The 24,041-nt window shown below is 44.2% G+C and overlaps 1 protein-coding gene and 1 non-coding gene across 3 annotated transcripts in view; both read right to left on the reverse strand.

Moving 5' to 3' along the window:
* smyd3 (SET and MYND domain containing 3) overlaps positions 1-24,041 on the reverse strand; it is a 781,377-nt gene that overhangs the window by 24,853 nt on the left and 732,483 nt on the right. The window lies entirely within an intron of this gene.
* LOC132819953 (small nucleolar RNA SNORA53) lies at positions 16,792-17,038 on the reverse strand. The gene has a single exon (XR_009645167.1). It is a non-coding gene; the product is annotated as a small nucleolar RNA SNORA53 (small nucleolar RNA).

Consider the following 24,041-nt stretch of genomic DNA (forward strand, 5'->3'; position numbering starts at 1 on the left):
AAGAAGATGTTTCCTCTTCTGACTCAGTCCAAAACCAGTGGGTTGAAGTATAAGATAGTCACTCAAAGGTGACCGAGAATAGGCCCGTTTAGTCAGAGAATTGGAAGGTGAGTAGTTGAGGGAGCTCTCAATGAATCAAGTCCTGGAGGAATCAGATGAAATTCAGATTAAGCAGAGCTTTGTGTTAGCTATGGATCCCTGAAGTCCCCTGTGAATGAGTCTTTACGTAACCTGATATTGTCGACAAAAGTGGTCAATTTTGGTCTTTCAGTGATGCATCAAACACCATGCTAATACTGGAGTGGTTAAGAGTTTTTTTTTAAAAATGCTTCACCATTTGTTCAGTGTGTTTGCAGTATTTCTGACTTTTTGGGAGATTTGGCTCCGTATCACAGTTTATAAATTCCACACACTTCAGCGCTGCATCCGAGTGCAGTCAAACACATTTTAGTGGTATTTGTGTCCAGTGAGAAGTCCCAACCTGATCAATCGAGACACACATGGTGCTTTGCAGGGATTCAAAGACTTTTGCAAATATTTATCTTGAGGGTACCAAACAGAAATTCGGCGAAACTGGGTTGACCACCATGGAATTGTAATTAATTATGGGCACCACTCTGTGGCCTTTGCTATTGGTTGATACCATTGGTACAGGTGGGTGACATGGTTTCCTGAGTTTGATCCATTGAGATTTCACTGTGCCAAAGAAAGATAATGTTGCTAGTGAGAACTGAAGACGGGTTGGCAGACCAGGTAGGGTTGGGCTGAATGGCCTGTTTTTCTGTTGTCAGTTGGATGTGAGGGCTGAATTATTCTGACCTGCAATGGATACAATCTTTCTAACTGTTAGCTGGCTAAATTCCTGTAATCTGTAATGGTCCAATTTTCTCATGAAAACACAAGAAACTGCTGCAAATGCCGGGAGTGGTGGGGAGAAACAAGCACTCCATCAGAATGACATACAAACACAGGGATATGAATGTGAGTGCCCTGCAGCTGGATACTGTGTGGATCAGTCTGTCTATACAAGTCTGAGCTGGCCATTCATTTCAGCAGCAGCATCCAACACAAGGGCACTTGTTGCATATTTTTGTTCTGATATCCCCAAACATGCTCGACATGATGACAGATTAATGCTACGCTTTATTGCAGGCTGCGTTCCAGTCTTTCCCTGTGTCGGCTCAATAAACGGGAAGGTTTTTTTTTAACACAGCGACATGGCTTCGTCTGTTTGTGTTTCTGCTGGGGCATGGCCTTGGGATATCTTTCCTTTAATTGTGAGGAAAAAAAAACTGTTGATGCCATTCTGTGCGAACTCACAGGGCCTCGGTTTAATTGTGCCATGGTGGGTTTTGAATGGGTTATAAAGTCACCCGTACAGCCATCACTGTTCCTAGATCAGCTTTTCACTCCACTCCATTTTCAATTAATTGAAGGCAGTCTTGAGTCCCCTCCACAGGGATTCTGTTCAAGGCTGTTGTCCTGAAGTGAAACATTACCTTCCTCTTCTGCTTTCCACTGTAGATGTCTGGTTGAGTTAGAGACTTGGTGACCGGAGATGGGGTTCATAGAAACTTCACGAGCCTTCTTCTGCTCAAAGCCTGCTCTGCTATTCAATATGATCATGGCCTATTCTCTGTTTCAATGCCACGTTCTCCCCCATTCTCTATCAAATCTAAGAAAAAGAAATCTATCAATCTCATTCAGCAGCAAGGGGCAGGGGGGAGTTGCTCTCAGGGAGCTCACCTGCCCCCTTTTCCCTGATGCTAGCCCCCTTGCTCAGGCACTCAGTGCTACTTGAGCCAGGGGCGCCTCTCTGGAGAAAGGTTTGCTCGTCAGGCTGCCTGTGTGGTGACGGTCTATCCGCCCTCCTGCGTCAATACAGCAGATGAGGTCCTCAATTGGGAACGAGGTGACCCATAAAGGCCTCAGTTGACGGTGGATGAGGGGAGCCACCCCACATGCCTTCCCACCACAAACTAAATCAGAGTTGCTGCAGGAAGATGGCAGGAATCCCACCCTCTGCTCTCCCAATCGATTAAATGTCCCGACTGCCTTCATACCTCCCAGGGGGAGGGGAGGGCACAAATACCACTCCCGAGCACAAAATCTACGCTTTCCCAAAGCCGTCCTGAGGATATACCACAGTGTTGCTGATGCCATTTCCTGCCATTCTTTAACATGTTGAAGCTTACAGCCTATCTTGTGAAAATGTAAGCCTGCATATTTCTATCGCAGCAGCAAAGGACAGTAGACTTACATTTGTATAGTGCTGAGGACATCCCGAGTCTAATTAACATTTTTGTAAATGTAGGAACTATAATAAAAAGGGAAGCACCTACTTCCTACTGCCACAAAGAAGAATATGATAATGACCTGATAATTTATTTTTAGTAATGTTCATTGAAGGATAAATGTTGGCCAGGAGATTGGAGAGGACTTCTCTGTTCCTTCCTCAAATTGTGCTGTGGGATCTTTTGCACTTTGCCTGAAGGAATGTTGGTTGAACATCTCAATAAAATGATGTGCTAATTGTCAATCATAAAGTGTTCCATGTCTATTTGGATTCCGGCAATGGGGAGAGAATGACTATGAAAGATCACAATCACAGAATTCTTACAGTGCCAAAGAAGGCTTTCCAACCCGTCATGGCTCTCAATGAACATTATCCCTTACTGCCATTCTCCGGTCTTTCCCTCCTAACCCTGAAATATTATTTAATTTAAATAATCTCTAATGCCCTCCTAAATGTTTCAATTGAACGTGCTTCAATCATACTTCCAGGGTGTGTCTTCCAGACCCTGATTACTTGCTGTGTGAACTTGTTACCTCACATCACATTTGCTTCTTCTCCCCGTTACTGTGTCCTCTTGCTCCTCATCCTTTTATGAATGGGAACAATTTCTCCCTTCCTAGCCCACTCATGATTTTGAAGCATACTATTGAATTTCCTCCCAGCCGTTTTCTCTTCAAGTAAGAGACCAAACTTCTTCAGTCCAATTTCATAACTGAAATTCCTCACCCCTAAAGCCATGGTGTAAAACTCTTAGAGTCTTGGAGTTGTACAGCGTGGTAACAGACCTTCGGACCAACTCATCCATGTCGACCAGATATCCTGAATTAATCTAATCCCATTTGCCAGCTTTCTGTGCTCTCTTCTGTGCTCTCTTCAATGAACTCACATCCTTTCAATAGTATGGCACTCATAACTGTACACAATACTCCAGCAGAGGTCTAACTAGTGTCTTATATAAGTTCAGCATCACCTGCTTGCTCCTATACTCTTTGCCCCTGTCAATAAAGTCTACAATACTCTATGTTTTATTGACAGCTTATTCAACCTGTCCTGTCTACATATACACCCAGGTTACTCTGCTCCTCACTTTAGGCTGGGGCCCATTATTGTTTCTCCATGCTCTTTCTACCAAATATATCAACTCACAAGTTTTCGCACTGAACTTTTTTAAATCACCTATCCAGCCACAGCACCAACTTAACAATGTCTTTTTGGTGGTTTTACACTGTCCTCAGTTCACAATCATTCCATGGTCTGTGCCATCAGCAAACGTCGACACATCAAAATGTAGATAATTTAATATATATGAGGAAAAGGCAGTGCCCCTATACTGACCCCTTGGGGAACTTCTCAAGGAACCTTCCTCCAGTTTAGAATAAATTCCTATGGAATTATTACGTTTTTTCCTATCCCTCAGTCAATCTTATATCCATGTTGCTAATATCCTTTTATTCCAGGAGCTATAAGTTTTTCCAAGTCTGTTGTGTGGCATTGGAAAACGTAAGTAAAAAATGAGGTCTGCAGATGCTGGAGATCACAGCTGCAAATGTGTTGCTGGTCAAAGCACAGCAGGTTAGGCAGCATCTCAGGAATAGAGAATTCAACGTTTCGAGCATAAGCCCTTCATCAGGAATGGATGAAGGGCTTATGCTCGAAACGTTGAATTCTCTATTCCTGAGATGCTGCCTAACCTGCTGTGCTTTGACCAGCAACACATTTGCAGATTGGAAAACGTAATACCTGACTGAAAATGACCCCTCACTGTTTCCACCCTCGAAACAATGCAGCCCTCCAGTTAACAAAACTGTGCCTTGAAAAAGAAATAAATTAAATATTCTCACTCTGTTCAAAGGATTAATTAACTGCTTGACTTGACATCACATCATTGGGTGAAAACAACAATCACAAGCAAGGAACACAAGCTCAGTGAGGAGGAGGAGATTTTCCACTGAATTTATTCCCATTCCTCGGCAGGGCTAACAAAAATGAATAACGGTACATTCTGATTCAATTAATACATGTAATAGCTTCAGCACAGACAGGACTGGGAAAGCTAACAAAGAAAGCTTTCAGCCCAAACAAACATAGCTGAGGTTTGGTTATACAATTACTAACCATGAACTGATACATTCACGGAGTACTCGATGGGTAGCTGTCACTGAGGATGAAGGTTTTATTTCAATAATCCTGTTAGGTTTCGATAGCTTTGCAGAACTTGCTATTGCTGTCTGTTGAAGATTTTTCATGTCAATGGTCCCCCTTATAAAATATAGCTGCATTCACTTGAATCTGTTTTGTACATTTCTCTCTCTCTCTAGCATATGGAGGCGGTTTAAAACCTGGACAGAACTACATGATTTGCAAAGCTTATACGTGTCCAAGAATTCTAATAGCTAATAGAATGTTATTGTTCACTGTGAGGAGAATTAAATGCCAAAAGAAGCAGTTTCTGTTTCTATTTCAATCGGCACTAATGAGATGATACCTAGAGCATTGTGTACAGTACTGGTCGCCTTAATTAAGGATGTGACTGTGTTGGAAACAGTTCAGAGAAGGCTTACTCGACCAGAATAGGTGGGTTGTCTTATGAGGAAAGGTTGGAGTGGCCAGGCTTGTTGGAGTTCAGCAGAGTAAAAGGCAACTCAATTGAGATTCCGAGGGTTCATGACAGGATGGATGTTGAGAAGATGTTTCCTCTTGTGAAAAAAATCTGGAACCAGGGATCACTGTTTAAAAATCAGAGGTTGCCCATTTAAGACAGAGATGAAGAGATACTTATTTTCTCAGAGGGTCACCTGTCTTTGGAACTCTCCTCCTCAAAAGCAGACTGAGTATTTTTGAGACAGAAACAGGTAGAGTCTTGATCAGGAAGGGGACATGACATGGACGGGGAAGCAGGAAGGTAGAGCAAGGAAATGAGCCAAGATATTATTGATTGGCACAGGAGGCCTCAGGGGACTCCTAATTCTAGATCTTATTTATCACGCTCATTATAATAGAGTATTTTGATTTATTAGCCTAGATACGGGCCTAGGTTTCAGATAGATTGACGTGCAAACATAATGTCCCCGGCCAAATTTCAGGTTGTAGATTTCATTGGAAGAAGTCTTGAGTTTGTGCTTAACATCTCCAATTTCTACTTCCATTGATGTCAATAGACAGCCAACTCACTCTCCTATTTCACTCTGTTGCACAAAATCTCAATCTAGTACAGGTCTTCTGCCCCTCCCTCCTCCTTTCAGTGGCTCCTTGAAACCGAGGAGAAAGCGAGGACTGCAGATGCTGGAGATCAGAGTCGAGAGTGTGGTGCTGGAAAAGCACAGCAAGTCAGACAGCATTCAGGGAGAAGGAGAATCGACATTTCGGGCATATGACCTTCATCATGTTTTCCTTGAATGCTGCCTGACAGTGGTTAGCACTGCTGCCTCACAGCGCCAGAGACCTGCGTTCAATTCCCAACTCAGGCGACAGACTGTGTGGAGTTTGCACATTCTCCCCGTGTCTGCGTGGGTTTCCTCCGGGTGCTCCGGTTTCCTCCCACAGTCCAAAGATGTGCGGGTCAGGTGAATTGGCCACACTACATTGCCCGTAGTGTTAGATAAGGAGTAAATGTAGGGGTATGGGTGGGTTGCGCTTCGGCGGGTCGGTGTGGACTTGTTGGGCCGAAGGGCCTGTTTCCACACTGTAAGTAATCTAATCTAATCAAATGTATCAAACTGTAAGCACAAAGATATAACACTACAGCTTAATATTGGGAAGATTTAATTCATTGTTCTTGGTCTCCATTACTGTTCCCTAGTGATTCACTCCATTCCCCTCCCTAACAACACTGCAAGGCTGGACCGGACTGTTCTCCTTTGTGGTGTTCTACTAGACCCTGAGATGAGCATCTGACCACATTTCCATGTCATCATTCAGAACTATTTCCATTGCCATAATACTGCCTGACATCATCCCTTCATTAGCTCCTCAGCCACTGAAGCCATCACCCTCAGTCTGATTATTCCAATTCATTCATAGATTAGATTAGACTTACAGTGTGGAAACAGGCCCTTCGGCCCAACAAGTCCACACCGACCCGCCGAAGCGCAACCCACCCATACCCCTACATTTACCCCTTTACCTAACACTACGGGCAATTTAGCATGGCCAATTCACCTGACCCGCACATCTTTGGACTGTGGGAGGAAACCGGAGCACCCGGAGGAAACCCGGGCAGACACGGGGAGAATGTGCAAACTCCACACAGTCTGTCGCCTGAGTCGGGAATTGAACCCGGGTCTCAGGCGCTGTGAGGCAGCAGTGCTAACCACTGCGCCACCGTGCCGCCCACTGTCATGGCCAGCTGTCATCCCACATATCTCTTTATCTGGCTTAATACATAATTCTGCTTTATAATTTGCCTGTGAAACATCTTGAGATTTTAAAAAAAAATCTATGTCAAAACCACTATATAAAAGCAAGATAATATATTTATTGTTCAAAGGAAATGGGAATGAAAGGAAGTTCAGAGAATAAGACATCAATTCTTTAACTCCAAGGTTGAATGGCAGGGTGGGGGGAGGGGGGGGGGAGATTGATTAACAAGTGAAAGGTAAATACCAAGAGGCAGAGCACCACTTTGTTACCTGGGCCATTAAACAGCAGAAAATTGTATTTGATGAATATCTGTCAGTAAGTTGGTCAATAACAGAAATGAACTCCATCATTAATATCAAACTATCAATGTTGAGCGCAAAGAGTTTTCAAAAGCAGGAGTATGACACAGCCAATGAAATAGCAATGGAATATTCTAGCTAGTGATGGGCGGCACAGTGGCACAGTGGTTAGCACTGCTGCCTCACAGCGCCTGTAGACCCGGGTTCAATTCCCGACTCAGGCGACTGACTGTGTGGAGTTTGCACGTTCTCCCCGTGTCTGCGTGGGTTTCCTCCGGGTGCTCCGGTTTCCTCCCACAGTCACAAAGATGTGCGGGTTAGGTGAATTGGCCAAGCTAAATTGCCCGTAGTGTTAGGTAAGGGGTAAATGTAGGGGTATGGGTGGGTTGCGCTTCGGCGGGTCGGTGTGGACTTGTTGGGCCGAAGGGCCTGTTTCCACACTGTAAATCTAATCTAATCTAATCTTCTTTGATGTAACCTTTGCTGCTGCAAGAAACAGGGTATACCGTGGTCCCTGTTCACTTCAGTGCTGCCTGGCTTTCCAATGCATTTCATTGAAATATTCATGTAGTGATGTACAACAACAACCACCTCTTCTACCAAATAAAATCCAACTAATGAGATTCTTGATGCGGAGGTACCGGTGTTGAACTGGGGTGGATAAAGTCAGAAGTCACACGATGCCAGGTTATAGTTCAAAAGGTCTATTTGAAATCTCAAGCTTTCGGAGCACTGCCCTCTCGTTAGGTGACTTCACCTGATGAAGGAGCAGAGCTCCGAAAGCTTGTGAGTTCAAGTAAACCTGTTGGACTATTGCCTGGTGTTATGTGATTTCTAATAAAATTCTTGAAATGGCAAGATTTAATTAAAGAACAATCTTCATCTCTCTACCTCATGTTTTTCCTTTGAGGTGTTCCTTAAATCCTTCCTCTTTGGTCAAGCTTTCGATCTCCGGCCCTAATATCTCCTTCGATGGCTTAGAATCAAACTTTGTTTCAAATGCTTCTGGGAAGTGACTTGGGATGACTCATTTTCTTCAAGGTGCTCTATAATAAGCTGTTGCTGAACTGCATTGCTCATGGTCACAATGACACCAGCTCCCAAGCCGACCAGAGAAGGCGACTTTCAATTACATCATGTCTCTTGCAAATTCTGAGCGTGCCAAAGTGGTACTTTTGTATTGAAGTCACAGTTTCAATGGAAGAAATATCAGTAGAGGAGACACATCTGGGTTCAAAGCTCAGAGCGATTTGTTAAGAATTACGTGGGAGAAAAAGCCCTGGTGATGGCTGGATAAAGGAAAGAAAAACTTGCATTTGCATGACACCGTTCCTGACTTCAGGGCATTCCAAAGAAAGGAAAATTAAAAACTTCTGATTTTGAGACAGCTTTGAGCGAGGCAATGGCACAGTGGCAATGTCACTGGACTGGTATATCCAGAACTTGAGATTAATGTCCTGGGGAAATTGGTACCGGCCATGGTAATTGGTAAAATCTGAATTCAGTAAAAACCTGGAATGGAAAGTTAGCCTGGCTATACCACACTCTGGCCTGACCAGGATATGAATTTTGCTGAATCTAAAACCATGCTCACCTGGAGAATCTTTGTGACATTAGTGAACCAGATGTATTTTTCTGACAATGGTTTCATGATCATCATTAGATTCTTAATTCCAACCTATTTTTTAAAAATGAATTCAAATTCAACCATCCGCCATGGCAGGATTTGAAGCCAGGTCCCCAGGAACATTATGTGCATCGCTAGATTATGATCTCAGTGATCATACCACTAGGTCATTTCCTCCCCTTACACAGGCAACAAAAAACAATGGAGTTGACACCTTTGGAATGAGTTAATCACAGATTGCTGGAGGATATAGAGTCATAGAGATGTACAGCATGGAAACAGACCCTTCGGTCCAACCCGTCCATGCCGACCAGATATCTCAATCCAATCTAGTCCGACCTTCTAGCACCCGGCCCATATCCCTCCAAACCCTTCCTATTCATATACCCATCCAGATGCCTTTTAAATGTTGCAATTGTACCAGCCTCCACCACTTCCTCTGGCAGCTCATTCCATACACGCACCACCCTCTGTGTGAAAAAGTTGCTCCTTAGGTCTATTTTATATCTTTCCCCTCTCACCCTAAACGTATACCCTCTAATTCTGGCCTCCCAGGGAAAAGACTTTGTCTATTTACCCTATCCATGTCCCTCATGATTTTATAAGCCTCTACAAGGTCAACCCTCAGCCTTCGATGCTCCAGGGAAAACAGCCCCAGCCTGTTCAGCCTCTCCCTATAGCTCAAATCCTCCAACCCTGGCAACATCCTTGCAAATCTTTTCTGAACACTTTCAAGTTTCACAGCACCTTTCTGATAGGAAGAAGACCAGAATTTCATGCAATATTCCAACAGTGGCCTAACCAATGTCCTATACAGTCGCAACATGACCTCCCAACTCCAGTACTTAATACTCTGACCAATAAAGGAAAGCATACCAAATGGCTTCTTTACTGTCCTATCTATCTGCGACTCCACTTTCATGGAGCTATGAACTTGCACTCCAAGGTCTCTTTGTTCAGCAACACTCCCTAGGACCTTACCATTAAGTGTATAAGTCCTGCTAAGATTTGCTTTTCCTTACATTTATGTAAATTAAACTCTATCTGCCACTGTTCAGCCCATTGGCCCATCAGATCAAGATCCCATTGTAATCTGAGGTAACCTTCTTCACTGTCCACTACACCTCAAATTTTGGTGTCGTCAGCAAACTTACTAACTATACCTCTTATGCTCACAGCCAAATCATTTATATAAATGATGAAAAGAAGTGGACCCAGCACCGATTCTTGTGGCACTCCACTGGTTACAGGCCTCTATTCTGAAAAACAACCCTCCATCACCATCCTGTCTTCTACCTCTGAGCCAGTTCTTCATCCAAATGGTTGGTTCTCCCTGTATTCCATGAGATCTAACCTTGCTAACCAGTCTCCCATGGAGAACCTTATCGAACTCCTTACTGAGGTCCATATATTTCACATCTACTGCTCTGTCCTCAATCAATTCTTTGTTACATCTTCAAATCGTGTTTGTGAGACATGATTTCCCACGCACAAATCCATGTTGACTATCCTAAACAGTCCTTGCCTTTCCAAATACATGCATATCCTGTCCCTCAGGATTCCCTCCAACAACTTGCCCACCACCGACATCAGGCTCACCAGTCCATAGTTCCCTGGCCTGCCCTTACCACCTTTCTTAAACAGTGGAACCACGTTAGTCAACTTCCAGTCTTCTGGCACCTCACCTGTGACTATCGACGATATAAATATCTCAGCAAGAGGCCCAGCAATCACTTCCCTAGCTCCCACAGAGTTCTCAGGTACACCTGATCAGGTCCTGGGGATTTATCCACCTTTATGCGTTTCAAGCCAACACTTCCTCCTCTGTAATATGGACATTTTTCAAGATGTCACCATCTATTTCCCTACATTCCACATCTTCCATATCCTTCTCCACAATAAATACTGATGCAAAATACTCGTTTAGTATCTCCCCCATCTCCTGCAGCTCCACACAAAGACCACCTTGCTGATCTTTGAAGGGTCCTATTCTCTCCCGAGTTACCCTTTCGTCCTTAATGTGTTTGTAAAAACCCTTTGGATTCTCCTTAATTCTATTTGTCAAAGCTATCTCATGTCCCCCTTTTGCCTTCCTGATTTCCCTCTTAATTATACTCTTGCTGCTTTTATACTCTTCTAAGGATTCACTCGATCTATCCTGTCTGTACCTGACATATGCTTCCTTCATTTTCTCAACCAAACCCTCAATTTCTTTAGTCATCCAGAATTCCCTATACCTACCAGCCTTTCCTTTCATTCTAACAGGAATATACTTTCTCTGGATTCTCGTTATCTCATTTCTGAAGGTTTCCCATTTTCCAGCCGTCCCTTTACCTGTGAACATCTGCCCCCAATCAGCTTTTGAAAGTTCTTGCCTATTACTGTCAAAATTGGCCTTTCTCCCATTTAGAACTTCAACTTTTAGATCTGGTCTATCCTTTTCCATCACTGTTTTAAAACTAATAAAATTATGATCGCTGGCCCCAAAGTGCTTCCCCCACTGACACCTCAGTCACCTGCCCTGCCTTATTTCCCAAGATTAGGTCAAGATTTGCTCCTTCAATAATAGGTATATCCTCATACTGAATCAGAAAGTTTTCTTGGACAAAGTTAACAGTTTCCTCTCCACCTGAACTCTTAACACTATGACAGTCTCAGTCTATGTTTGGAAAGTTAAAATCCCCTACCATAACCACCTTATTATTTTTACAGATAGTTGAGATCTCCTTACAAATTTGTTTCTCAATTTCCCTCTGACTATTAGGGGGTCTATAATACAATCCCAATAAGGTGATCATCGCTTTCTTATTTCTCAGTTCCACCCAAAAACTTCCCTGGATGTATTTCCGGGAATATCCTCGCTCAGAACAGCTGTAGCGCTATCCCTTATCAAAAATGCCACCCCCTTCCTCTCTTGCCTCCCTTTCTATCCTTCCTGTAACATTTGTATCCTGTAACATTAAGCTATCAGTCCTGTCAATCCCTGAGCCATGCTTATGTAATTGCTATGATATCCCAGTCCCATGTTCCTAACCATGCCCTAACTGGGATAGCCACAGAAGGCTCCTGCACTATCTACCTACCTCTCTTACCTTTCCTGGAGTTAACCCATCTATGTGACTCTGTCTGCAACTTTGACCCTCCTTATAACTACCATCCATCACAACCCCCTGCTCTTGTAAATTCCTCATTGCCTCTGTCTCTCCAACCGATCCATTTGATCTGATAGAATTCGCAACCAATGGCATTTATTGCAGATTTAATCCTGAGTCACACGTAAACTCTCCCTAAACTACCACAACCAGCAAGAAGAGTATATCACTCTACTCAAGCCTATTTTTGCTCCTTCACAATCTACAGACCCAGAAAATAGCACATTCTTATCCATCTACATAACACTGCTCTAGGCTAAGCTAATACTAATGGCTTATATTTTAAGTTTAATCAAGAGACATATCTCAATAAAACATCCAATCAAGAAAGAACGCACTTTACTCACAACTGCAGACTTACTGTAAGGCCATGCTTAACTATTCACTTATCTGTTTCTGCGATATGACCTCTCCCAAACAGGTTCCTCCAAGATTAGTTGTGAATTCTACTGTTTGTTAATTTACCCAGACTCACTCCGATGTCTAGTAATACATGAATTCAAACAGCAAAGGCAGTAACTGTGCAGGTACACTGCTGTGTCAGTTAGCAGTGTGGGTTTCTTTTTCTCTCTCTCTCTCTTGCACTGACCTCACCATAGGCTTCCTTTGTCTGTTCATCTTCCTTTTAAAACTGCTGTTGCTTTGAGTTTTTTTTCTCTCCAAAGTTCCGAAACAATACAACAGCATACAAAACAGTAATTGCTGCTCCTGGAATTTGAGGAAATCACCTCCAACACCTAAAATACCTCAAAAAAGGAGCAGCCTGTTACAGCCAGAAATTTTCCCTGTCCTCCATCTTGAATTACCCAGAATCCTTATTATGACCCAAAATCATTACCACTTTCTGGGGGACAATAGCTCTTTTAAACCTATGTTCTATCCCAAAATGTGCACCATTACCATTCCTCATTTGCCTTGCAGCACAACATAGAATTCCTACAGTGTGGAAACACATCGTTTGGCCCAACAAATCCACACTGACCCTCCAAAGAGTATCTCACCCTGACCCATTCCCCTATTACTCGACATTTCCCCTGACTAATACGCCTTACCTACAAATCCATGAACACTATGGGCAATTTAGCATGGCCAACTCGCCTAACCATACATCTTCAGATTGTGGAAGAAAAGTGGAACACCTGGCAGGAACTCGCACAAACCCAGGGAGACAGTCTCCTGAGGCTGGAATTGAACCCAGATTCCTGGCGCTGTGAAGTAGCAGTGCTAACCACTCAGTCACTGCACCTCTCTAAACCATTGAGCATATAATGCTGCCTTCCAACCTGTCACAGATATTCGCTTTCCTCCTTTCCCAATCTATACTGGTTGATATTCTGCTCCGTCTCTTAACTTCTTCCAGTTTGGAGGTCAGTGGCTCTAAACTTTGACTGTTTTTCTGTTTCTCCATATATGCTGTCTGGCCTGTTTGCAGATCCTTCCAGCACTTGCTGTGTGTCCTCTTAATTTTTTTCTGAGGGATGAGGAGATTTAACACTCCTCTGAGAATGGAACACACTGTTACATGGGATGGGAAGGTTCAGAGGTGACAGCCAGTTGCCTTGCTAATTTCTCTGAATAAGTCCCTCTCATTTAGCAGGCCACCTTTAGCAACATCCTGTGAGTCTCGAGTTCAACCCCTGATCTGCAGTCCCTGCAGTGGCCACCACTCCAGGTGTCGCCTGGTGCCAGCAACCAGCCTCTGATTGGCCAGCAGTTCTCAGTGGTGGGAAAACTGCCTTGCAGGACCAGGGGATCTGGGGGCTGACCTGTGTGATGCCCGATTGGTTCTTAACCGATTGTTGCCATGGCCCTGGTTAATGGCTGACCCACTGTCATGATCACTAAATCCGGCTCTATGTGATGTCAAAATGTGCCCAATTCGACAGGTGTTGGGTAGAAAAGGGATTCCATTGTAAACAGTGATTTTTTTGATGCTGGCTGCAAGAATTTTCCAGACAGCACATCGAAAACAAAAGCCAGACTGTCTACTTGAAAACTGTATGGGTGGCCATCATACCTGGAAGCATTTGACATTGGCTTGCTAATTTCCCCTCACTCTCCTACAATGACAGCCCTCATCTTCAATTTCAATTAAAAAATGCTTTAAAAATGTGACCGTGTCAAATGCTTTTCCGACATGCACTTGGAACAGAACAATATTTCTAACTGAAGCTGATTAACAGGATGTCGTTTACTCAGCAACAAACTCATGGAGTGGAGGGCATTGAGACTTTACCTCGGGTCAGGTACATTCATTACACGGGAAAACCACCTCACAGCTCACTGGGGAATCGTGACCTAAGGGTTCAGGTACATAATTCTTTGAAATTTGTGTCACAAGCAGACAGGGCTGTTAAGAAGGTGTTTAGCATGCTAGCCTTCATTGCTCAGACCTTTGAGTATAGGAGTCAGCACATCTTGTTGAGGTTGTACAGGCCATTGATGTGGCCTCTTCAGGAGTGCTACGTATAATTCTAGTTGGCCAGCTGTAAGAAGGATATTATTAAACTGGATAGGGTTCAGAAAAGATTCACCAGAATGCTGCCAGGAATGGAGGGTTTGAGTGAGAGAACCTGATTGCAAAGACTGGGGCTAGTTCCACTGGAATGTAGGAGGTTGAGGGGTCACCTTATGGAAGCTTATAAATCATGGGCACACACAAGGTGAATGACAAAGGTATTTTCCCTAGGACAGGGGAGTTTAAAACTAGGGGACATATTTTTAAGGTGAGAGGAAAAAGATTTAAGAAGGACATGAGGGGCAACCTTTTACACAAAACGTGGCTTGTGTGTGGAATAAACTGTCAGAGAAAGTGGTGGATGCTGGTGCAGTTACAGCGTGAAACGGTTACAGTTGAAAAGATATTTGGATGAGTAGGAAACGTTTAGTGCGATATGGACGAGGAGCAGGCCGATGGGACTGGTTTAGTTTGGCATGGACTGGTTTGACCGAAGGGTCTGTTTCCACATTGTATGTCTCTATGTTCAATAAGCAGAATGATTTGGTCACTTTGGTCAATCGATTTCCTAGGAACTGGTTTGCACGGGAGGTGAACAATGTTTGAGTCTGTCATATCCCTATCCATCGGCTTACTGACTTGTATAGCTTTGCATTTTCTCAGCAAGTCTGTGAGAGAAGACAGGGTAAAAACAAGGACTGCAGATGCTGGAAACCAGATTCTAGATTAGAGTGGTGCTGGAAAAGCATCCGAGGATGCTGCCTGAACTGCTGTGATTTTCCAGCACCACTCTAATCTAGAATGTGAGAGGAGACATAAAAACAACAACAGAAATTACGAGAAAAACTCAGCAGGTCTGGCAGCATCTGTGGAGAGAAATCAGAGTTAACGTTTTGAACTGAAGAAGGGTCAATGGACTGAAAACATTAACTCTAATTTCTCTCCACAGATGCTGCCAGATTTACTGAGCTTTTCCAGCAACTTCTGATTTGTTTTTGATGTTCAACATGTGCAGTTCTTTCTGTTTTTATTTGTTTTGCTGGAGAAGGTAATGCCACTGACTTAGTAATCCAGAGGCTCAGCAAGTGCTCTGGGACATAATTTCAAATCCACCTCAATAGTTGGGAATATAAATTCAACTAATTAATAAGCTTGGCATTAAAATGATCGTCTCAGTAACGGTGGCCATAAAAATACAGCTGATTGTTGGTAAAACAAAACCTGTCAGGTTTAAAAATGCTCTTCAGGGAAGGAAATCTACTATGCTTACCTGGTCTAGCCTACACGAGACTCCAGATCAATAGTGGTTTAGTTGACTCTTAACTCTTCTAAAATGGCTGGGCAAGTTACTCAGTTTAAGGGTAATTAGGAATGGCCAACAAGTGACGGCTTTACCATCGAACCAAATCTATCAAGGAGTTTAAAGAATTAACCAGTTTCAAGATATTTAGGGCTATTCCCATTGGTTGTGGCCAGCCTCGATGGGCTGAATTTCCATTCCCATTTCAAAGGTGTTTGGGGGGGTGTGGGGGGAGGATGCCTGAACCATGTGGGACTGTCTCCCTGCCATGGCCTCACCAGCTGGGGCAGTATTTCACTGGCAGCTCACGTCAATGGAGCTGTCCTGAATACCACCTGAAAAAGAGATGCCCCCACAAATTACACCCGAATGCCCCATTTCGGGCTGATCTGGAAAACCCACTTTGCTGAGTGCGGAGGCTGTGAGGTAGCCTCTTTGGAGCAGTCCCTGTCAGAGGTTGTTGTGGCCAGACACTCCAGGCCCATTCCAAAAGGAGAATCAGGAAAATCCTCCATAAACTCCTAATGACCATAAGACATAGGAGCAGACGTTGGCCACTCAGCCCACCGAGTCTGCTCCACTATTCAATGAATTCATGGCTAATCTGATAATCCTCAACTCCACTTGCCTGCCCTTTCCTCACAATCCTTGAATCCCTTAGACAAATTTCTAATCAGCCTCAAATGTACCCAACAAACAATCTCAACAACCCTCTGAAGTTGAGTCCAAATTGTCTTTGTGTCTGGCCCCTCAGGTTTGATTTTAAATTGCTCTTCTGGAGGACATCCTATTGTCAGCAGGCTGAATGGCCCCACTTTAATGTTTGATCCATGTTACAATGTCTCTGACAGGGCTGTGCTCCCTCAGTGCGACTTCCAGCACTAGGCTGATGACATAGAAGGTTTATAAAATCATGAGGGGCATGGATTGGGTGAATAACCAAGATCTTTTCCCCAGGGTAGGAGAATTCAAAACTAGAGGGTACAGGTTTAAGGTGAGAGGGGCAAGATTTAAAAGGGACCGAAGGGGTATATATGAAACGAGCTGGCAGAGCAAGTGATAGAGGCAAGTACAATTACTACTTTAAAAGACATTTGCACAGGTTCATGGACAGGTAAGGTTTAGAGATATACGGGCCAAACAATGGGAAATGGGATTAGTTCAGGTTAGGAAACCTGGCCAGTTTCAACAGGTTGGGCTGAAGGGTCTGCTCTGTGGTGTGTGACTCTCTGACTGATCTTACAAAATCAGGTTAACAATTCATACTCTTAATATTTAACATGTAAGCAAGATCAGGTTTGACATCCACACAGCATTAAAAAGTTCTGACGGTACACAACAGCCTAGCCATTGACATCAGAATCGATAGGCTACAATGCAGGGATGTTACTCTGACACACCAATGACTCAAGCACCTTCGACTGTGCAACTTCTAAAGTTGATGAGTGTAAGCTATCTGCACATTGCAAGAGGACACTAAACCATTGACATGGTGCTAAGGAAGCCAGAAAGACGGAACAGACCAAGAAGGTTCCAATAAGTGTACTGTCAGGGCAGAAAGGCAATGAGATCCGAGACCAAAAACCTCAAGCTCGTTCTCCAGATACATTAGAAAACATGAGTCACGAGGAGGGCAGCCTGCGTTTGTCAGGCCACAGATATATAGCTGAAAATGTGTTGCTGGTTAAAGCACAGCAGGTCAGGCAGCATCCAAGGAATAGGAAATTCGACGTTTCGGGCACAAGCCCTTCATCAGGAATGAAGGACAGATATATATAGCCCAAACTGCAAACTGGCTCAAAGCCTGTCTTATCACTGTATCGTTATTTCTCATTGAGTCAGCACAGGAGCTTCTCGGTCATCACACTGGCAAAATGAGTGAAAGAAATGTACCGCAGGAATGATGCGGAGGAGCCAGTGTTAGACTGGGGTGGACAAAGTTAAAAATCACACAACACCAGGTTATAGGCCAACAGGTTTAGTTGGAAGTACCAGCTTTCGGAGCGCTGCTCCTTCATCAGGTGGTTGTGAAGCAGGACCCTAAGGCACAGAATTTATAGCAGAAGATTACAGTGTCGTGCAACTGAAATTATATTTTGAACAAACCTGGTATTTTATTAAGTTTTCCATCTTTTAGAATGGGTTGCAGGTTTCGGTTCATTAATATGTAAATACCAGAACTTCTTTTAAGTCATCTTCTCGAGACAACATAAGGTGACTTATAAAAAAAAGGTGACATCTCAGCTCAGACAATGCATTTAAATTGTGGGGTTAGTCTGTCTGATCCCAATCTTGAGTCAGACTGGTTCTATTTCCAAAGTGCAATTTACAAAATATTACATGGATTGACTGCCTGCAATTTGTGCATTTTTTGAGCATAATAGAATGTACCTGCAATACACATTCACCCCATAGACTTTTATGTGTGTGCGTGTGCATGAGTGAGAGAAAGAGGGAGTAAAATGTGTGTGTGTATGTGAGAGAGAGAGACAGAGTGTGTGGGTGTGTGTGTGTGTGTGCACATGAAAGAAGTGAAAACTTGGTAAAATGTGTGTGTGTATGTGAGACAGAGAGACAGAGTGTGTGGGTGTGTGTGTGTGCACATGAAAGAAGTGAAACTATCATGGTATTCTAACAGATGAAAGGCTTAACAGTCAATCAATTTTTCAATGTATAATTTCAGTTACATCACACTGTAAGTTTTTGCTATAAATTCTGTGTTAGGATTGAGCCCTCCATTACCACCTGATGAAGGAGTGACGCTCCGAAAGCTAGTGTGCTTCCAATTAAACCTGTTGGACTATAACCTGGTGTTGTGTGATTTTTAACTTTGTACATCCCAGTCGAACACCGGCATCTCCAAATCATGTGAGAGAGTGTGTGTGAGAGAGAGAGAGAGAGAGAGAGAGAGAGAGTGAGAGAGTGAGAGAGTATATCATCTAGTGGGGTCACCTGTGGTGTGACTTTTTAGATTAGATTCCCTACAGTGTGGAAGCAGGCCCTTCGGCCCAACCAGTCCACACCGACCCTCCGAAGAGTAACCCACCCAGACCCATTTCCCTAACACTATGGGCAATTTAGCCTAGCCAATTCACCTTACCTGCACATCTTTGTGACTGTGGGAGGAAACCGAAGCACCTGGACGAAACCCACGCAGACACGGGCAGAATGTGCAAACTCCACACAGACAGTTGCCCGAGGCTGGAATGGAATCTGGGACCCTGGTGCTGTGAGGCAGCAGTGCTAACCACTGTGCCACCCCACCCAAAGTCCCAGTTGACGCTATTCCCATGGGTATCAGCCTCTGCTCGGCCACTTTACATTGTTGCCTATCCCGAAGTCTGCTTTGGAGGATGGTCACCCAAAGATCCAAGGCCAAATGTCTCTGACCACTGAAGTGTTCCCCGAAAGGAAGGGAACACTCCTGACTCGTGATTGTTGCACAGTGTCCATTGATCCATTGTTGTAGCATCTGCTTGGTCTCACCAATATACAATGCCTTGGGACATCCTGGCCTGCAGTGTATGAGATAGACAACATTGGCCGAGTCACATGAGTACCTGCCGCGTACATGGTAGATTGTATCCCTGCAGGTAATGGTGGTATCCATGTCTGATACGCCTTGCAGTAGTTGCCATGACAGAGTTAGAACATAGAACAGAGAACATAGAACAGTACTGCACAGAACAGGCCCTTCAGCCCACGATGTTGTGCCGACCACTGATCCTCAAGTATGTACCCTCAAATTTCTGTGACCATATGCATGTCCAGGAGTCTCTTAAATGTCCCCAATGACCCTGCCTCCACAACTGCTGCTGGCAACGCATTCCATGCTCTCACAACTCTCTGTGTAAAGAACCCGCCTGTGACATCCCCTCTATACTTTCCTCCAACCAGCTTAAAACTATGACCCCTCGTGTTAGTCATTTCTGCCCTGGGAAATAGTCTCTGGCTATCAACTCTATCTATGCCTTTCATTATCTTGTATACCTCAATTAGGTCCCCTCTTCTCCTCCTTTTCTCCAATGAAAAAAGTCCAAGCTCAGTCAACCTTTCCTCATAAGATGAGCCCTCCAGTCCAGGCAGCATCCTGGTAAACCTCCTCTGAACTCTCTCCAAAGCATCCACATCTTTCCTATAATAGGGTGACCAGAACTGGATGCAGTATTCCAAGTGCGGTCTAACCAAAATTTTATAGAGCTGCAACAAGATCTCACAACTCTTAAACTCAATCCCCCTGTTAATGAAAGACAAAACACCATATGTTTTCTTAACAACCCTGTCCACTTGGGTGGCCGTTTAAGGGATCTATGTACCTGTACACTAAGATCCCTCTGTTCCTCCACACTGCCAAGAATTCTATCCTTAATCCTGTAATCAGCTATCAAATTCGACCTTCCAAAATGCATCACCTCGCATTTATCCAGGTTGAACTCCATCTGCCACCTCTCAGCCCATCTCTGCACCCTGTCAATGTCCCACTGCAGCCTACAACAGCCCTCTATACTGTCAGTGACCAACCTTTGTGTCATCTGCAAACTTGCTGACCCATCCTTCAATCCCCTCATCCAAGTCATTAATAAAAATTACAAATAATAGAGGCCCAAGGACAGAGCCCTGTGGAACACCACTCACCACAGGCTTCCAGGCAGAATATTTTCCTTCTACTACCACTCACTGTCTTCTATTGGCCAGCCAATTCTGTATCCAGACAGCTATGTTCCCCTGAATCCCATTCCTCCTGACCTTCTGAATGAGCCTACCATGGGGAACCTTATTAAATGCCTTGCTGAAGTCCATATATACCACATCCACAGCTCGACCCTCATCAACTTTTCTAGTCACATCCTCAAAGAACTCGATAAGGTTTGTGAGGCATGACCTGCCCCTCACAAAGCCATGCTGACTGCATTTAATCAAGCCATGCTCTTCCAGATGGTCATAAATCCTATCCTCAGAATCCTTTCTAACACCTTGCAGACGACAGATGTGAGACTTACTGGTCTGTAATTGCCGGGGATTTCCCTATTTCCTTTCTTGAAGAGAGGAATTACATTTGCCTCTCTCCAGTCCTCAGGTACGACTCTAGTGGAGACCGAGGATGCAAAGGTCTTCGCAAGTGGCAAAGCAATTGCATTTCTCATTTCCCAAAGCAGCCGAGGACAAATCTGGTCAGGGCCTGGCGACTTGTCAATCTTAATGTTTGACAAAATGTTCAGCACATCAGCTTCCTCTATCTTTATCCATTCCAGCATGCACACCTGCTCTTCAAAGGTTTCATTCACTACAAAGTTCGTTTCTTTTGTAAAGACAGAAGCAAAAAACTCATTTAGGGCTTCCCCTACCTCCTCAGACTCCACACACAAATTCCCTATGCTATCCCTGATCGGCCCCACTCTTTCTTTGACTATTCTCTTATTCCTCACATAAGTTATATGGTGTTGTGCTCGATGTTGTCCTGAGGGCTGGGCTGTTTGCAGCGAACAATCAGATGAAAGTGAGGACTGCAGATCCTGGAGATCAGAGTCGAGAGTGGGATGCTGGAAAAGCACAGCAGGTCAGGCAGCATCCGAGGAGTAGGAAAATTGATGTTTCAGGCAAAAGCCCTTCATCAGCAATTCTGATGAACATTGATTTTCCTGCTCCTCGGATGCTGCCTGACCTGCTGTGCTTTTCCAGCACCACACTCTCGACCCTGCTTCGAACAACCATCTGTTTAAGGTTCGGTGGTTGTTTAAAGGCGAGAACTGGAGGCGTAGGGAATGTCTTGGTGAATGTTCATCCTCGTCGATAATGTGATGCAGGCTGAGAAGAACATGGCATAGCTTTTCAGCTCGTGGGAAGTCCTAGATAATGAGGGGTACCCTTTCGGTTGCAACCCATGCCTGTCTCCTGAGGAGGTCATTACGGGTCCTCGCTGTGGCACGTCAGAACTGGCAATCAATGAGTTGAGCATTGTAGCCTGTTCTTATAAGGGCATCCTTGAGCACCTTCAGGTGTCCGTCACGATCCTCCTCATCCGAACAGATCTTGTGTATACATAGGGCGTGTCTGGAAAGGATGGCTGTTTTAAAATATTTAAGGTGGAATCTAGAGAAGCGTAGCATCGTGAGGTTGTCTGTGGGATTGCAGTAGAGTGAAGAACTGAGGTGCCCGCCCTTGATGGAGATACAGGTGTCCAAGAATGAGACAGATAGTAGAGAGAGTTCCATGGTGAGTTTGATGGTGGGATGAAACTCACTGATATCACTGTGTAGGTGTTTCAGTGACTCCCCGCCATGGGTCCAGAGGAAGAAAATGTCTTCAATATACCTGGTGTATAGTGTTGGTCGGAGGTCCTGCGTAGAGAAGAAGTCTTGTTCAAACCTGTGCATGAAGATGTTGGCATATTGGGGTGCAACTTTGGTCCCCACGGCTGTTCCGTGTGTCTGGATAAAGAACTGGTTGTCAAAGGTGAAGACATTGTGATCGGGGATAAAGTGAATGAGTGGTAGGACGATGTTTGGAGATTGGCAGTTGTTGGTGTTGAGTACTGAGGCTGTTGCCGCGATGCCATCATTGTGGGGGTTGCTGGTGTAGAGTGCGGAAATGTCCATTGTGACAAAGAATGTTCCCGGTTCGACTAGTCCTTTGGTGCTGAGTTTCTGTAAGAAATACGTAGTATTGCGACAGAAGCTGGGGGTCCCCTGTACAATCGGTTTTAAGATGCCTTTGACATAGCCAGAGAGGTTCTCACACAGGGTCCCATTGCCTGATATGTTGGGACGTCCTGGTGTGTTGGCTTTGTGTATCTTCAAGGCAGTAGAAGTCGTCTACGTGAGAAATGCGTGGGATGAGAACGTGGAGGAAACCCTGAAGAACTGGATCCAAAGTCCTGATCAATGTGTTTAGTTCACGGGTGTGCTCTTTGGTCGGATCAGCCAGTAGTTGCCAGTAGTGTTCCTGGTTCCTCAGTTGTAGGTACAGTTCCTTGCAGTAATCTGTTCTATTCTGAATGATGATGGCCCCTCCTTTATCTGATGGTTTGATGACAATGTTGTGATTGGCTTTGAGAGCCTGGATGGTGTTGCCTTGTGATCGGGTGATGTTTTGGGTGTGGCTGATGAATCTGGCAACTACTCAATTCCTGACATTTCCAGCATACATGCCAAACCCAGGGCAACAGCCCTTCAGTGGGGGCCAATCTGACTCCTTCTTTTGTCACTCCACTATGGATCCCTGATGACCGTTCCGGTTCATCAGTTGGCTCATTGGGATCACTGCTGACATCCTGGAAGAATTCCCAGACTGTCATTCATCTGATGAATACCTCCTTTAGTGCATTGTCTGAGCGGAGATATCACTTTTTGTTATAAAACCTTAAGTTATCTTGAGAAGGTGACTTAAAAGAAGTTCTGGGATTTACATATTAATGACAATAAACCGGCAACCCATTCTAAATGATGAAAGACAATAAAATTCCAGGTTTGTTCAAAATATCATTTCAGTTGCATGACACTGTACCCTTTTGTCTTAAGGTCCTGCTCCACAACTACCTGATGAAGGAACAGTGTTCTGAAAACTACTGCTTCAAAGTCAACTAGTTGGACTTTAACCTGGTGTTGTGTGACTTTTAATTTTGTATCACAGGAAGGCCTACCTTTAAAAGTGGGTTCTGGAAACCTGACTAAGGAGAAGGCAATGATAAATGTGAGGTGCTGCATTTTGCAAAGGCAAATCAGAGCAGGACTTACACACTTAATGGTTAGGTCCTGGGGAGTGTTGCTGAACAAAGAGAACTTAGAGTGTAGGTTCATAGCTCCTTGAAAGTGGAGTTGCAGGTAGATAGGACAACGAAGAAGGCATTTGGAATGCTTTCCTTTACTGGGTACAGCATTGAGCACAGGAGTTGGGAGGTCATGTCGTGGCTGTACAGGACATTGATGAGGCCACTGTCGGAATATTGGTCTCCTTTCTATCAGAAAAGACGTTGTGAAACTTGAAAGTGTTCAGAAAAGATTTACAAGGATGTTGTCAGGGTTGGAGGATTTGAGCTACAGGGAGAGGTTGAAAAGGCTGGGGCTGTTTTCCCTGGAGCGTAGGAGGCTGGAGACGTTTATAAAATCATGAGGGGCATGGATGGGGGTAAATAGACAAGGTATTTTTCCTGGGTTGGGTAAATCCAGAACTAGAGGTCTTTGGTTTAGGGTGAGAAGGGAAAGATATAAAAGGGATCTAAGGGACAGCTTTTTCACACAGAGGGTGGTTGTGTATGGAATGAGCTGCCAGAGGAAGTGGTGGAGGCTGGTACAATTACAACATTGAAAAGGCCTCTGGATGGGTATATGAATAGGCAGGATTTAGAGGGATATGGGCCAAGTGCTGGTAAATGGGACTAGATTAGGTTAGGATATCTGGTTGTCATGGACAAATTGGATCAAAGGGTCTGTTTCTGTGCTGTACATCTCTTTGACTCTATGACAGGCACTTTACCAGCATTGGATTTCCAGTAATTCATTATCAATGAATGTCTCCAGCTTAACTCTGCCATTACCAGCTTCCTGGCCATTT

The sequence above is a fragment of the Hemiscyllium ocellatum genome, chromosome 10, assembly GCF_020745735.1.
Source record: "Hemiscyllium ocellatum isolate sHemOce1 chromosome 10, sHemOce1.pat.X.cur, whole genome shotgun sequence".
Classification (NCBI taxonomy): Eukaryota; Metazoa; Chordata; class Chondrichthyes; order Orectolobiformes; family Hemiscylliidae; genus Hemiscyllium; species Hemiscyllium ocellatum.